The sequence below is a fragment of the Prionailurus bengalensis genome, chromosome B2, assembly GCF_016509475.1.
Source record: "Prionailurus bengalensis isolate Pbe53 chromosome B2, Fcat_Pben_1.1_paternal_pri, whole genome shotgun sequence".
In the NCBI taxonomy this organism is placed as follows: domain Eukaryota; kingdom Metazoa; phylum Chordata; class Mammalia; order Carnivora; family Felidae; genus Prionailurus; species Prionailurus bengalensis.
The window spans coordinates 1979811-1994217 of record NC_057349.1 but is presented as its reverse complement, the minus strand read 5'-3'; positions in this window follow the sequence as shown (position 1 = coordinate 1994217).

Genomic DNA, 14407 nt, shown 5'->3' with positions numbered 1-14407 from the left:
CCTAAGTTCAAACTTCCTTTAGGTCGGTAGATTCATACCAAATATTTAAAGCAAGTATTAGTTAGGCTTCAAAATTCCATTATTAATGTGGGACCGTCTTGGTCTTAAATATTAATTTCCATGTCATCAATGTGGTACCATTTCCTTAATTATTCACGATGAGAATTTTAGCCATGAAGTTAATTCATGAGGCTATCTACTTTCCTTAATATTAAAAAAATTTTTTTTAATTTTAGAAAGAGAGAGTGTGAGCAGGGGAGAGGGACATAGCAGGCACCATGCTCAGCACGTAGTCCAACACGGGGCTTGATCCCACAACCCTGGGATCATGACCTGAGCCGAAATCAAGAGTCAGACACTCAACTAAGCCACCCAGGCACCCCTATCACTTTTCTGAAGCACACTTTGTAGACTGTCCTTTTTTCCCCCCTCATGATAGTCAAATTTTGTGAGAAAAATTTTTGCAAGTCAGCATTACAGAAGAACAGTGACCCTTGAACAACAGTGGTTTGAACTGTACAGGTCCACTTATTTGCAGATTTTTTTCGATAAATACAGTACTGTCAATATATTTTCTTTTCCTTACTATTAGTAACATTTTCTTTATTTACTTTAATGTAAGAAAATAGTATATAATTATATATAGCAAAAAAATACATGTTAATTGACTTTATTTTTGTCTTCTGGGCAACAAGCTATTAGTAATTAAGTTTTGGGGGAGTCAAAAGTTATGTGCAGATTTTCAACTGGACAGGGGTTGCTTTCCCAAGCCTCACATTGTTCAAGAGTCAACTGTAGTATTTTTATTTATTTATTTTTGAGAGAGAGAGAGAAAGAGAGAGAGAGTTTGAGCAGGGGAGGGGCAGAAAGAGAAGGAGACACAGAATCTGAAGCAAGCTCCAGGCTCTGAGCTGTCAGCACAGAGCCCAACAAGGAGCTCGAACTCACAAACTGTGAGATCATGACCTAAGCCACAGTTGGATGCCCAGCCGACTGAGCCACCCAGGTGCTCTTACTTTTCAGTTACTTTAAATCCATGCGAGGTACAGCATCACATAGGTTTTGTGGCCCGTGGCATTAGGAGGAAGGCTGCTTTGGAATTTGTCACAACCCACGCCACTGTTTCTGTAAGCACAAGTTACTTTTACCCAGATTACCCTGGTTTTATTCTGTTTGCCACCAGGAGTCACTGTGGTGTTCTTCGCTTTGTACACATAAGCACATCTCGTGCCTAGACAGAATTCAGTACTGAAGCATAAACACCTTCAATTTTAAGAAGAGCTGTGTGCTCCCTCTGGTTCCGGAGACCCCACTTATAGCCAGCAAAAATGGCTTTGGACCACAGTCTTCCAGACATATTTGTCGTTCCAGGAGTCCTGAACCCACAGGCTCCAAGACGGTGCAAAGAGTCACAGAACAACACTTTTAAATTTTGGTGAAGAAAAAGTTATTAATTGTTCCTTTAATCACCATGCTTTTGATACCAATTCTAAGAATCTTTGCCTAAATCTAGGTCCTGATTATTTCCTATGCTTTCTTCTAAAAGGTTTATAGGTTTTGGTCTTATAATTTCATCCATGATTCATTTTGAGCTGATTTTTGTATAGGGTGTGAGATTTAGGCTGTTTTTGTTCTGTTTGACCTATGGACATCCATTTGTGCCAGCACCATTTTCTGAAAAGGCTATCCTTTCTCCCCTGAATTGCTTCTGCACCTTTGCAAAGAATCAGTTGGGCATTTCCGTGTGGACCTGTGGTCCACAACACTGAACTCTGTTTGCACCACTGTGGATGGTAAGCTTACATCAGGCTCATTGACTCCTCCTACTTTATTCTTTTTCATATTTTAGTTTTTCCCAGATCCCTTGGCTTTCCATATAAATTTTAGAAGAAGCTTATCTGTATCTACGAAAACTCCTTGCTAAGATTTGATAGGATCTGTATCAAACCTGATTATCAGTGTAAGGAGAACAGATCCCTACTGTGTTGTGTCTTTTAATCCATGAACACAGTGTGTCTCCATTCATTCAGATCTTCTTCGCTTTCTTCTATCAGGATTTGGGGAACCCAGTCTGAATTGAAGTCCACCAATGAACTTGGAATCAGATTCTTTCCAGGTGCCTACCAGGAAGAACCCAACTGGCTGACACCTTGATTCTGGCCCTTGTGAAACCTGGAGTAGAGAAACCAGCTGGGTTAACTGGGACTTCTGAGATAATAAATTTAGGTTGCTTTAAACCACTGAGTTTGTGGTAATCTGTTAAGATGGCAGTAGAAAATGAATAAAGATAATAGAAGTGTCACCTGGGAACTTACTAAAAATTCAGATCCAGACCTACAGATACTGAATCTACATTTAACAGGATCCCAGGTGATTTGCTTACACTCATTTTTGAAAATCACTGGTAAAACTTTGCCTGCTGTAGGAGTGAAACAAACCGAAAAAGAACCCAGGTTTGAATGTTCAAAGAAAGAAATTTTAATGACCAGAAAAGAAAAAGAACACCTTATAAGGAACGCGGGCCAAAGACTCTGGGTTCAGAGAGTCTTATTTTCCCCGTACCAGTCAGGGTTCAACCAGAGAACAGAGGCTATCTGTCTAGCTACCTAACTACCATCTGTGTATCTATCAACAGGCTTATGCCTTTGGGGGACTGGCTAAACAGCCTTCATGAGACTCCAAAGCCCACAAGCAGGTAGTCAGGAAGGGAAGATCACAAGCCAGCAAATACCTGTGTCTGTTCGTTTGACATTTGTGACAAAGGTATCCTGTGGAAAGTGAGCCTGTGTGGAGTTGAACACACAGGGCTGGGTCAGGAGTCAACCAGAAGGAAGATCCAGGTACCTGAGACCAACCAGGTGAGCCAGCGGCTTAGCAACAGCACCTGTGTGCCACCTAGTGGCTGCGGCCTCCTGCCTGCCCGGTAACTCTCAAGGGACCATCTTTGCAGCCCATCCTAATTGCAACATACTCGAAAGAGGATTCTGGGGAGTGTAGTTTAGCTTGGCCAAGCTGACACAACATAAGCCATCAAAATCCACCCCTGTCAACGTGGTACCAATACCCATTTCCTTAACCATACTTAGTCGCCTAATAAAGACAGTTACAAAACTGCACTTCCGTCTAAACGATACTGGAATCCTCATAGAACCATCACCACACTCTGTCCTCAAGAAACAATACAAAGTCCCTCTCCCTCTCCTTACCCCTCCCCTACTTTTTTTTTTTGTCTTTGCTGATGTTCATCCATCTCCTACCTGATTCACTCCTTTTGAAACCCCATAACCCAAATATTGAGGTATAAAGTTAACTTTATATCAACATGTTACCAGCAACAGATGTTATGTTAAATAAGGAGAGACAACAAAAAATCTGGTTGATACAAACTTTCACAGCAAAACAAGAAAGTCATAACTACCACTGTGCTTTTTTTTGCAACTAGTCACATGGTCTTAACTGTTATTTGTAACAACGTTCTTTCACTATCCATTCCATGTTCCCATTGACCCAGCAATCACCTCAGCTGCTTGTGGTTCTCTGCCTCGTGGAGTGACCCAAGCCTTCATTCCCAAAGAGACTGAGGCCCGTGCTGGGTTGTCATAGTCATCCACCGACGTTAACCACAGGTCGTATAGCACTAAAATATGCCCAGAAACTCCTGGATTCCTCCTTATTCTTCATTGTCTAGTACCAACCCACTTTCCCCCTGGGGTGATCAGTCACCCGAGCCAGTCTAGTGACACTTCGTTGATTCAGGGGCATTGTGGAGCCCAAAGCGGCCAGCTATCTATCAGTCTCAACTGCCAGTCAATGGAATCCTTGTGGTGCCAGGTGGTGTCGTCTAGGCGAGCATTCCTCCCTAGACCAGCAGAAACTAAGGTCAGTATCAGAAATAAAAATTTTGCTAGTGCATTTCTGGTAGGGGTAGAATGAGTGAAGTATCTTTTATTTCCACCCCTTGATTTCTGGACTTTTTGACCCTCCCTATGGGAGAAATAGAATCATATATTAGATGTTGATTTAGAGCATATATCGCATCCTGGAAAACAATACCAATTCTGCAAGCATGCCCACTTAGCTGAGCCATAATTGAGGCTTTAAAATGCCATTTTACTGTTTAATCAAGCCACGTGCTTCAGGATGATGAGGACTATGGTAAGACCAGGGAGATCCATGAACACAGTCCCAGTGCCCACTTCACTTGCTATGAAATGGGTTCCCAGGTCAGAAGTGACGCTGTGTGGGGCAACTGGGTGGCTCAGTCGGCAAGCATCTGGCTTCAGCTCAGGTCACGATCTCGCAGTTCATGAGTTCAAGCCCTGAATCGGGCTCTGTGCTGATAGCTCAGAGCCTGGATTCTGCTTCAGATTCTGTGTCTCCCTCTCTCTCTGCTCCTCCCCCACTCACACTCTGTCTCTGTCTCAAAAATAAACAAACATTAAAAAAAAAGAAAAAAGAAAAAAAAAAGAAAAGTGACACTGTGTGGAATACTATGATGGTGGATAAGACATTCTGTAAGTGCACAGAAGGCAGCTTCGGCAGAAGCACTGCAGGCCAGGAAGGCAAATCCATATCCAGAGTAAGTGTCTATTCCAGTGTGAACAAAACACTTCCCTTTCATGGTGGAAGCAGTTGAGTGTACTTAAGTAGCTGGCTGATCACACCGAGAAATGATGCATCCTGAGAGTTTAGTGTCGGTTTCTGTTGTTGACACATAGATTACTCAGCAGCGGCTCTAACAAGGTTGGCCTTGGTGAGTGGAAGTGAGCCCATGCGTAAACTCAATCCCTGCATCCATGGCCACTTTGTTCAGGATCCCATTAAGCAACGACAGGAGTATCTACGGAAAGAGGCTGACAACTATGACACAGGTCACCCTACCCACCCAATTATTAAAATCCTCTGCTGAGGTCACCCTTTGGTGAAACACTTAACGGTACATGTGTAACTTCATGTTCTTGCTCATTTGGAGAGGTCTATTCAGTTTTCCCCAGACCTCCTTCTAATGGTTCCTTGAACATTTCAGCCAAACCAAGAACCACAACCCAAAATTGTTAGACTCCTACTTCTGGCCATCTCTCTCCTAAACAAAATAAACAACCAGGGCACTGCTTGAAGTTAGGTCTCCTGGGGGACTTCCTTTTATCACTGTTCTAGACTGTCCATCCCAGAGCAGGCCTATAGTGCTGCAATGGTCTACTTTTGTAGATGTCATGCAGATTCATCCGTAAACCAGGCCCAAGTTGTTTTCTTACTCCTTCAACTGGTCATAGAGAACTCCTCATGAGGCTATAGGTTCAGGCAAATAGAGAAGTAATGCAACAAGAGTAAAGGTCTTGAGTACTTGGGTCACTTCCTCATGCAACTTACATTTGTCCGCAAGACTGCTCAGGCCTGACCATATGTATACAACTTCCATTTAATAATGAAGCTGCTGTGCGTGCCCAATTTTAAGGCTTGGTATATAGGATAACATCCAATTCATGATGAACAGATCAGGTTACATGACAACTTAGTGGTCTGTGGCCAAACATTTATTCTCTAGTAAGGTCCAGTAGCAAGCCAACAGCTGTTTCTCAGAAAGAGAATAACTATTTGAAAAGAATGGCATGGCTTTGCTCCAAAACCCTAAGAGTCTGTTCTGTGATTAACCTATAGGGATCTGCCAATGTCCTTTTTTTTTTGAAAGTTTTTATTTAAATTCCAGTTTGTTAACACAGTGTAATATTAGTTTTAGGTGTACAATATTATGATTCAACATTTCCATACAACACCCAGTGCTCATCACAACAAAGTGCCCTCCTTAATCCCCATCACCCATTTAGCCCATCCCCCCCACCCAGCTCCCCTCTGGTGACCATCAGTTTGTTTTCTACAGTTAAGTCTATTTCTTGGTTTGCCTCTCTTTTCCCTCTTTGCTCGTTTGTTTTGTTTCTTAAATTCCACATGAGTGAAATCATATATTTGTCTTTCTCTGACTTATTTCACTTAGTATAATCCTCTCTAGTTCCATCCATCATTGCAAATGGCAAGACTTCATTCTTTTTTATGGTTGAGTAACATATATGTACACACACACACACACACACACACACACATACATATACATACTACATCTTTATCCATTCTTCAGTCCGATGGACACTTGGGCTATTTCCAAAATTTGGCTACTGTATATAATGCTGCTATAAATATCAGGGTGCATGTATCCCTTTGAATTAGCATTTTTATATTCTTTGGATAAATACCTTCCAGCAAATTGCTGCATGGTACAAGTAGTTCTATTTTCAACTTTTTGCCAACATCTGTTGTTTCTTGTGTTGTTGACTTTAGCCATTCTGACAGATGTGAGGTGATAGCTCACCGTAGTTTTGATTTTCATTTCCCTGACGGTAAGGGACGATGAACATCTTTTCATGTATCTGTTGGCCATCTGTATGTCTTCTTTGGATAAATGTCTATTCATGTCTCCCCACCCCACTTTTTCTTTAAAGTAGGCTCCATGCCCAGTGTGAAGCCCAAAGCAGGTCTTGAACTCATGACTCTGAAATCAAGACCTGAGCTGAGATCAAGAGTTAGACGCTTAACCAACTGAGCTACCCAGGCACCTTTTTTTTTTTTTTTTTCCCCTACTCATGTCTTCTGCTCATTTTTTAAACTGGCTTATTTATTTTTTTGGGTGTTGGGTTTTAAAAGTTCTCTATGTATTTTGGATACTAACCCTTTATCAGATATGTCATTTGCAAATATATTATCCCATTCCATAGGTTCCCTTTTAGTTTCATTGACTGTTTGCTTTGCCGTGCAGAAGCTTTTTCTTTTAAGTGTCCATAGTTTATTTTTGCTTTTGTTTCCCTTGCCTCACGAAACATATCTAGAAAGAAGTTGCTACAGCTTATGTTAAAGAGGTTACTGCCTGTGTTCTCTTCTAGGATTCTGATGGTTTCCTGTCTCACATTTTAGGTCTTTAATCCATTTTTTTAATTAAAAAAATTTTTTTTTAATTTATTTTTGAGAGAGAGAGAGAGAGAGAGAGACAGAGTACAAGTGAGGGAGCAGAAGAAAGAGGGAGACACCAAACCCAAAGCAGGCTCTGAACTGTCAGCACAGAGCCTGACATGTGGCTCAAACTCACGAACCATGAGATCATGACCTGAGACGAAGTTGGACACTCAACCGAGCCATCCAGGAGCCCCAGGTCTTTAATCCATTTTGAATTTATTTTTGTGTATGATGTAAGAAAGTGGTCTGGTTTCATTCTTTTGCATGTTGCTGTTCAGTGTTCCCAGCACTATTTGTTGAATAGACTTTTTCCCATTGGATAGTCTTTCCTGCTTTGTTAAAGATTAATTGACCATATAGTTGTGGCTTCATTTCTAGATTTTCTATTCTGTTCTATTGGTCTATGTGTCTATTTTTGTGCCAGTACCATACTGTTTTGATTACTATAGCTTTGTTTATATAACTTGAAGTCCAGAATTGTGATGCCTCCAGCTTTTTTTTTTTTCAAGTTTGTTATGGCTCTTCAGCATCCTTTGTGATTCCATACAAATTTTAGAACTATTTATTCTAGCTCTGTGGAAAATGCTGTTAGTGTTTTGACAGAGATTGCACTGGGATATGCAGTGTTTTTAAGAAACATCTCTATCTAACACTGGATACGCTCTATTATGTGGGAGGAATTTCTAGTTCCTAAAAGAGCACTTAAAGGGGCTGTAATCTGGGGCACCTGAGTGGCTCAGTCGGTTAAGTGGCCGAATTCAGCTCAGGGCATGATCTTGTGGTTTGGGGAGTTTGAGCCCCATGTTGGATTCTGCACTGACAGCTCAGAGCCTGCTTGGGATTCTCTGTCTCCCTCTCTCTCTGCCCCTCCCCGGCTCATGTGTGCTCTCGCTCTCTCTCTCTCTCTCTCTCAATAATGAATAAATAAACTTTAAAAAGAGGGGGGAGGGCGTAATCCTACCTACTTAAAAGGGAATCTGGAAAGTTTGGGTTATTTTAGACAGTAGTGAGCCAAAGATGGATTTGACTTAAATGGCCTTTAGATAAGCATGTAAAGAAATGGTCACTGGTAAAGGTTGGGTGCTACTAGACATCTAATGGGGAGGAAAGTAGGTGAAGAGACAAGTACTAGTATTTAGTGACTATCCTCTGTATGCCAGGTACTGTGCTGGGCTTGCATTTATGATGCTTATATTGATGCTTTAATTCCTACAAGTGGCCAATTTAGGTATTATATAATCTGTTTACAAATGAGGAAACTGAAGTTCAGAATAGTTCAGTGATATATGCAAGAAAAAAGGAAGAAACTAAAGTTTTTTTACTTAAACATAGGTCTCTAACTCCAAAATTCATATGCCTTTCACTACTTTGGCCAATTAACTGAAAGGAAGAAAGTAGCTGTAGATTGCAGGGAGGACTATCATTTAGGAAAACTAGATGGAGGAGGGAATAAAGGGGAAAAGGGGGGGTGAAAACGGCAGATAGTTACTAAGTGAGCAAGATGGCTGCCCTTCAAAAGGAGGGCAAGAGTTAAAAGGTGTCATTGTGAGTGCTGGCCTCCTATACCTACATAGGCATGCATTTTGAGGGAAATAGAATTAAAAAAATTTTTTTAACATGTATTCATTTTTGAAAGGCAGAGAGAGACGGAGCGTGAATGGGGGAGGGGCAGAGAGAGAGAGGGAAACACAGAAACAGAAGCAGGCTCCAGGCTCTGAGCTGTCAGCACAGAGCCCGACGCGGGGTTTGAACTCATGGACCTCAAGATCATGACCTGACTACAAGGGACACCAACAAGGATGATGTCTTCTGCCCCAAAAGCCATCTTCTCGGGGAGGTTTTACCCATACAGAGTTAGAAAGTAAAACACGTTGCTATCCAGGCCCCCAAATATATACATTTTTGGAGATGTAAATTTTAAATGATATTAATGACTGATTATTCGGCTAAATTATACTTCCTTATTTGAATATGTACAATTTAGTTGGTACATATGTCTTTTAAACCCTCAAGTTATTCAGTGGATGCCTCAGAGTGATTGGATTTCTGTTAATAGAAAAAGTTACGTCCTAGCAATAATCCTGTATAATTAATGTTTTGTACCTTCCCCAAAAGATATGTTAAGTGATTAAGGACTCTAAGTATGTTGAATTCCATCTTTTGCTAGTAACACTAAAAATGTGAAGAACATGAAAATGGAGTAGCTAAAATGTCAGAAAACAGAAAATTGTTAATCCCATTTGTCTCATTCCAAGTCCAATAGCAAATATCCCAGATCCGATATCCAAGTAAGTCCCAACGACTCCTACAAAACCCGAAACAATCAACCAGCAAAAATTCCCAGCAAACAAAAACAACCTAAGAGTGAAGCATGTGAGCTAAAGCATTCTCAATGAGATCACAAACACTCCATTTTCCTTTTCATTTCACATTTTAATTTCTACCTGCATTATTTCCAGGGAACAGAGTGCTGTGTTTTTTAGCTCTGTATTCCCTGAAAAATCCAATGTAACCTCAAGTCATTTGGCCACTGATGTTTGTGATGCTGAAATTGGATGCTGGGTAAAAATTAGTATAATAAAACAACCCAGAGTGCCTACTGGTGAGAGGCAAAAATGATTGCATTAGCACTTTCTGTCACTGCTAGCCATGTGGTTCTTTGCTATCTATGTTATACAAACATACAGACAATTAGCTCTCCTTTTTTCCCTGTTGCCCTAAAAGCCTCTCTCTGCTAAGAATCTCTACCTCCAGCGTCCAGCTCAGTGGCCTACTCAGAAGCATTTACTGACACAGCTTAACTAATCACAGAAAATCTGTTTCCTTTCTTTGTCATAAGGTTCTGGCAAGAACCTCATTCATTCATTCATTCATTCATTCATTCATTCATTCGAGAAACACTGAGTTCCTACTATGTCCCAGGCCTGTTTTAGGCGCCCCAGATGCTGCCTAAACAAAATAATAACAGTCGACACGTACAGTTGTTAACTCCCGCCAGGCACGGTTCTGGGCAATTTACATTTCTTACTCACGAGTTAAAAACAGACACGAATCTCTGCCGTCGGGGGCTCAGACCCATGTCGGGGTGGGAGTGAGTTGGCTGTGAGGCAATAAGCAACAGACGAAAACGAAGAGCGGGTTATAGAGGACACGAAGCAGTAGGAGCTGTATGAAGAGCAGTCGGGATGCACGTAGGACAGGCCTCCCTGACGTGACCCCTGAGTCCCGCAGGCCACGGAGCGGGGCCCGGACCCTCCACTCGTGGCCGAAGCCTCCCAAAGGCCCTGCCGCGGCTCCCCAGCCACCACGCCCGGTCCCGCCCCGGGCCGACTTCAGCGCGGGGCCGTCGGGGAGGGGCCAGGAGGGAAGGACGATGGAGGCCTCCCCGGGCCCGACCCCCAACTCCGCGCCCTCCCGGGGCTCCCAGCCCTACCTGCAGAAGACGGCAACCGAGAAGAGCTCCCGCGGCGCACATCCGGCCACCGCGGAAGCCGCCGCGCTTTGCGTCGGCCGGATGCGCTTCCGGGCCGCTCTAGGATGGCACGAAGGTCCCTAACTCGATGGTTGTCCTGAGGACGATGTAGGGAGCTGCTGGCTGGGCCTAGCGGGCCACGGGGTGCGGTTCTCCAGGCTCGCCCTCCCATTCCCTGACGAAGCTGGCGCTCTGCACCCCTTCCTCCCGCGGACACTGGGGGCTCAACTCCGTCTGTAAGGTTCAGACGCTTTCCTTATAGGGTTGTTTGCCCACTTGACCAGGCTTGTTCTATATGGTCCTTTAGCAAGTAAGGGCTTTGTGAGTACTTGCTAGATAAAAATAGCGCCTTACCCCTACCGGCCTGTTACTTATCTGTCCTGCCTTTGATCAGGGACCAGCCAATGAACATGCAAGATCCAAAAGAAGTGCCTTGCTCGTAGGAAATATGAGTGGTTGATTCTTCTTCCTCCTCCTGGTTCTTTCTCCTTTCTCCCCCCTTCTTTCTGTTAATATACCCTGCTGAGAAAACAAACTTCCCACAGAAAAACTTTGTAGGGTATTAAATTCAATACTGGTGACTTGACATGAGTCAAAGGATGACGATTTCAGCGTTTCATTTCCTGGTTGAGAGAATACAGCCTAAGGAATCAGGTAGTACATTTAAAAAGCTAGTCTTGGGGTGTCTGGGTGGCTCAGTCAGTTAAGCATCTGACTTTGGCTTAGGTCATGATCTCAGGTTAGTGAGTTCCAGCCCCACATTGGGCTCTCTGCTATCTTCGCAGAGTCAGCTTTGAATCCTCTGTGTTCCTGTCTCTCTGCCCCTCTCCCCGGCTCTCTCTCGCAAAAATAAAATAAACATTAAAAAAAAAAAAAAAAAAAAAAGCAAGCAAGCTCAGAAACATTCCAGAATTTAAACCAAGAAAACATGTGTTTCCTACTTCCATTTCTTGCAAGTTTTCTTCTTTTCAACAAATCTCTCAACTTCAGCACTATTTACATTTTGGGCTGAATAATTTTGTTGTGAGGGGCTGTCCTGTGCATTGTACGATCAGCAGTATCCCTGACCTCCACCCACTAGATTCCAGTATCTCCTTCCTCTCCCATCCCAACCACTAACTCACTTCCCCAACACTGACCCCCCACCTTCCTGCCAGCTGTGAAACAAGTCTCTTGATATGGTCAAATGACTCCCAGGGGACAAAATCACTCTGGTTGAGAAGACATTTGAAAACACTCATAAAAGACCTTCTTCATATAGTCTTTTCCCACCCACATCTCGTGGCAACTCCACTGAAGCAGTCCAAGCAGCCCCTTTTTCCTGACCTTTCAGATTCTAGTAGTCCATATTAAATCTAAGTTACCTCGTTAGAAAAAAAAATTGTTTTAAGTTTATTTGAGAGAGTGAGTGGGGGAGGGGCAGAGAGAGAGAGAGGGAGAGAGAGAATACCAAGCAGGCTCCTTGCTGTCAGCACAGAGCCCCATGCAGGACTCAAACTCATGAACCATAAGATCATGACTTGAGCTGAAACCAATAGTAAGGCACTTCGACTGAGCCACCTAGGCGCCCCTAAGTTACTTCATTTTTAGCATGACGTCTAATGATGTGTCACCACTCTACCTCTTCTGTTATGGCTGACAGCATTGCCCTTGTAGGGTAAAAGCAGTGGAATGAAACTATTTTTTAAAGTTTATTTTGAGAGAGAGAGAGAGACAGAGACAGAGTGCATAAGCAGGGGAGGGGCAGAGAGAGAGGAGAGAGAGATTCCCAAGAAGGCTATGTGCTCAGTGCAGAGCCCAACGTGGGGCTCAATCCCACAAACCATGAGATCATGACCTGAGCTGAAATCAAGAGTCAGATGCTCAACTGATTGAGCCACCCAGGTGCCCCAGTAGAATGAAACTATGAATAAAGTGTCAGGGCTCCAGATCATGGATTTCTTTCATACCTACAGACCAGCGAAGAAAACTATATCATGAAGGGATGTAGGGAGTGAGGGGTAGTTGGTCATTTCTATGTGATGGCGGTAGCTCAATAGGTATTCTTGGGGTATAAAGTTCTGTGTTCCCAATTAGTAAGTTCCCTAGAGGTTAGAAGGTCATATTTTTCTACCTCGCTTTTGCATTTAACAAATGGCTGACCCAGCACAATACACCTATCAAAGCTGACTGACAAAATGCTACTTCTTAGAGAAGGGGAAAAATGGGCAAAAACTTGAACAGATACTTCAGGAAAAGGCTTTATAGGAACGACAAATGCTCCCATGAAAAGATGCTCAATATCTTTAGTCATTAGGAAATACAAATCACAATTACAATAAGGTACTACTGCACACCTATTAGAACGTGTGAAATGAAAGACCGACCTGACCAAGTATTAGAAGAATGTGTAGTGAAGGAAAGCTCGTGCGCTGCTGGTACGGGTGTGAAAGAGGACAGACACTAGAAAACAATTTGAGTTTCTTTAAAAGTTAAAAATATTCTCATCACGTAGATCCAACCATCCCACTCCTAGGTATTTACTGAAAACAAATGAAAGCATATGTCTATACAAAGAGTTGTACACAAATGTTTATACCAACTTCATTTTAGGAGCCCCCAAATGGAAATAACCCAAATGTCCATCAAAGGGTAACTGTATAAACAAACTGGTGTATCCATACAATGAAATACTCAACAATAAAAAGAATGGATTATTGATATATGCAACATGGATGAATATCAAAATAATTATGCTGAATGAAAGAAGCCTAAAAAAGGAAGGAACATACTGTATTCCATCCATACATAATTCTAAAAAATGCAAATTTATAATAATTTATAGGAATTTCTAGCAGAGATTGTCTGGAGATGACGGCAGGGTGCAGGGAAGTGTGGAAGGGAGGAATTACCAAAACACACAAGGCAACTTTTTTGGGTCATCTGTTCGTTATATTGATTGTGGTGATCATTTCACAGGTGTGTACATGTTAAAACATATGTGCAACTGTATACCTTTGCAGTTTACTGTACATCAGTTTCCCTCAATAAAGCTATTTAAAAAGTCATAACTATGGGGCGCCTGGGTGGCGCAGTCGGTTAAGCGTCCGACTTCAGCCAGGTCACGATCTCGCGGTCCGGGAGTTCGAGCCCCGCGTCAGGCTCTGGGCTGATGGCTCGGAGCCTGGAGCCTGTTTCCGATTCTGTGTCTCCCTCTCTCTCTGCCCCTTCCCCGTTCATGCTCTGTCTCTCTCTGTCCCAAAAATAAATAAAAACATTGAAAAAAAATTAAAAAAAAAAGTCATAACTGATTATATTGCAGATTCGAGGCAAATAAATTTTAAAATATAGATGAAATGGTTAATTTTCTAGGCAAATATTAGATCACCAAAATTGACCCCCATTATAAATAGAAAGCCCAAAAGGGCTTTTTATTTATTTATTTTTAACATTTATTCATTTTTGAGAGAGAGACACAGAGAATGAGTGGGGGAGGGCAGAGAGAGAGAGGGAGACACAGGATCTAAAGCAGGCTCCAGGCTCTGTGCCACAGAGCCTGATGTGGGGCTCAAACCCACGAACCACAAGATCATGACCTGAGCTGAAGTCAGATGCCCAGCTGACTGAGCCGCCCAGGTGCCCTCCAAACAGATTATTTTTTAATAGAAGAAACAGAGAAGGTTACCAAGGAACTATCCCACAGAAAAGCACTCAGCCCAGATGGTTTTACATCAGAATTCAAACTCCAGAGACTAGCTAATTCCAATGCTCTATAAATTGTTCTAGAGTATTAACAATGAACAAAAATTTAATTACTTTTAAAATGCAGTTAAAATGTTGAAACCTAGGGGTGCCTGGGTGGCTCACTTGGTTAAGCATCTGGCTTCAGCTCAGGTCATGATCTCATGGCTTGTGGGTTCAAGCCCCGCGTCCGGCTCTGTGCTGACAGTTGGG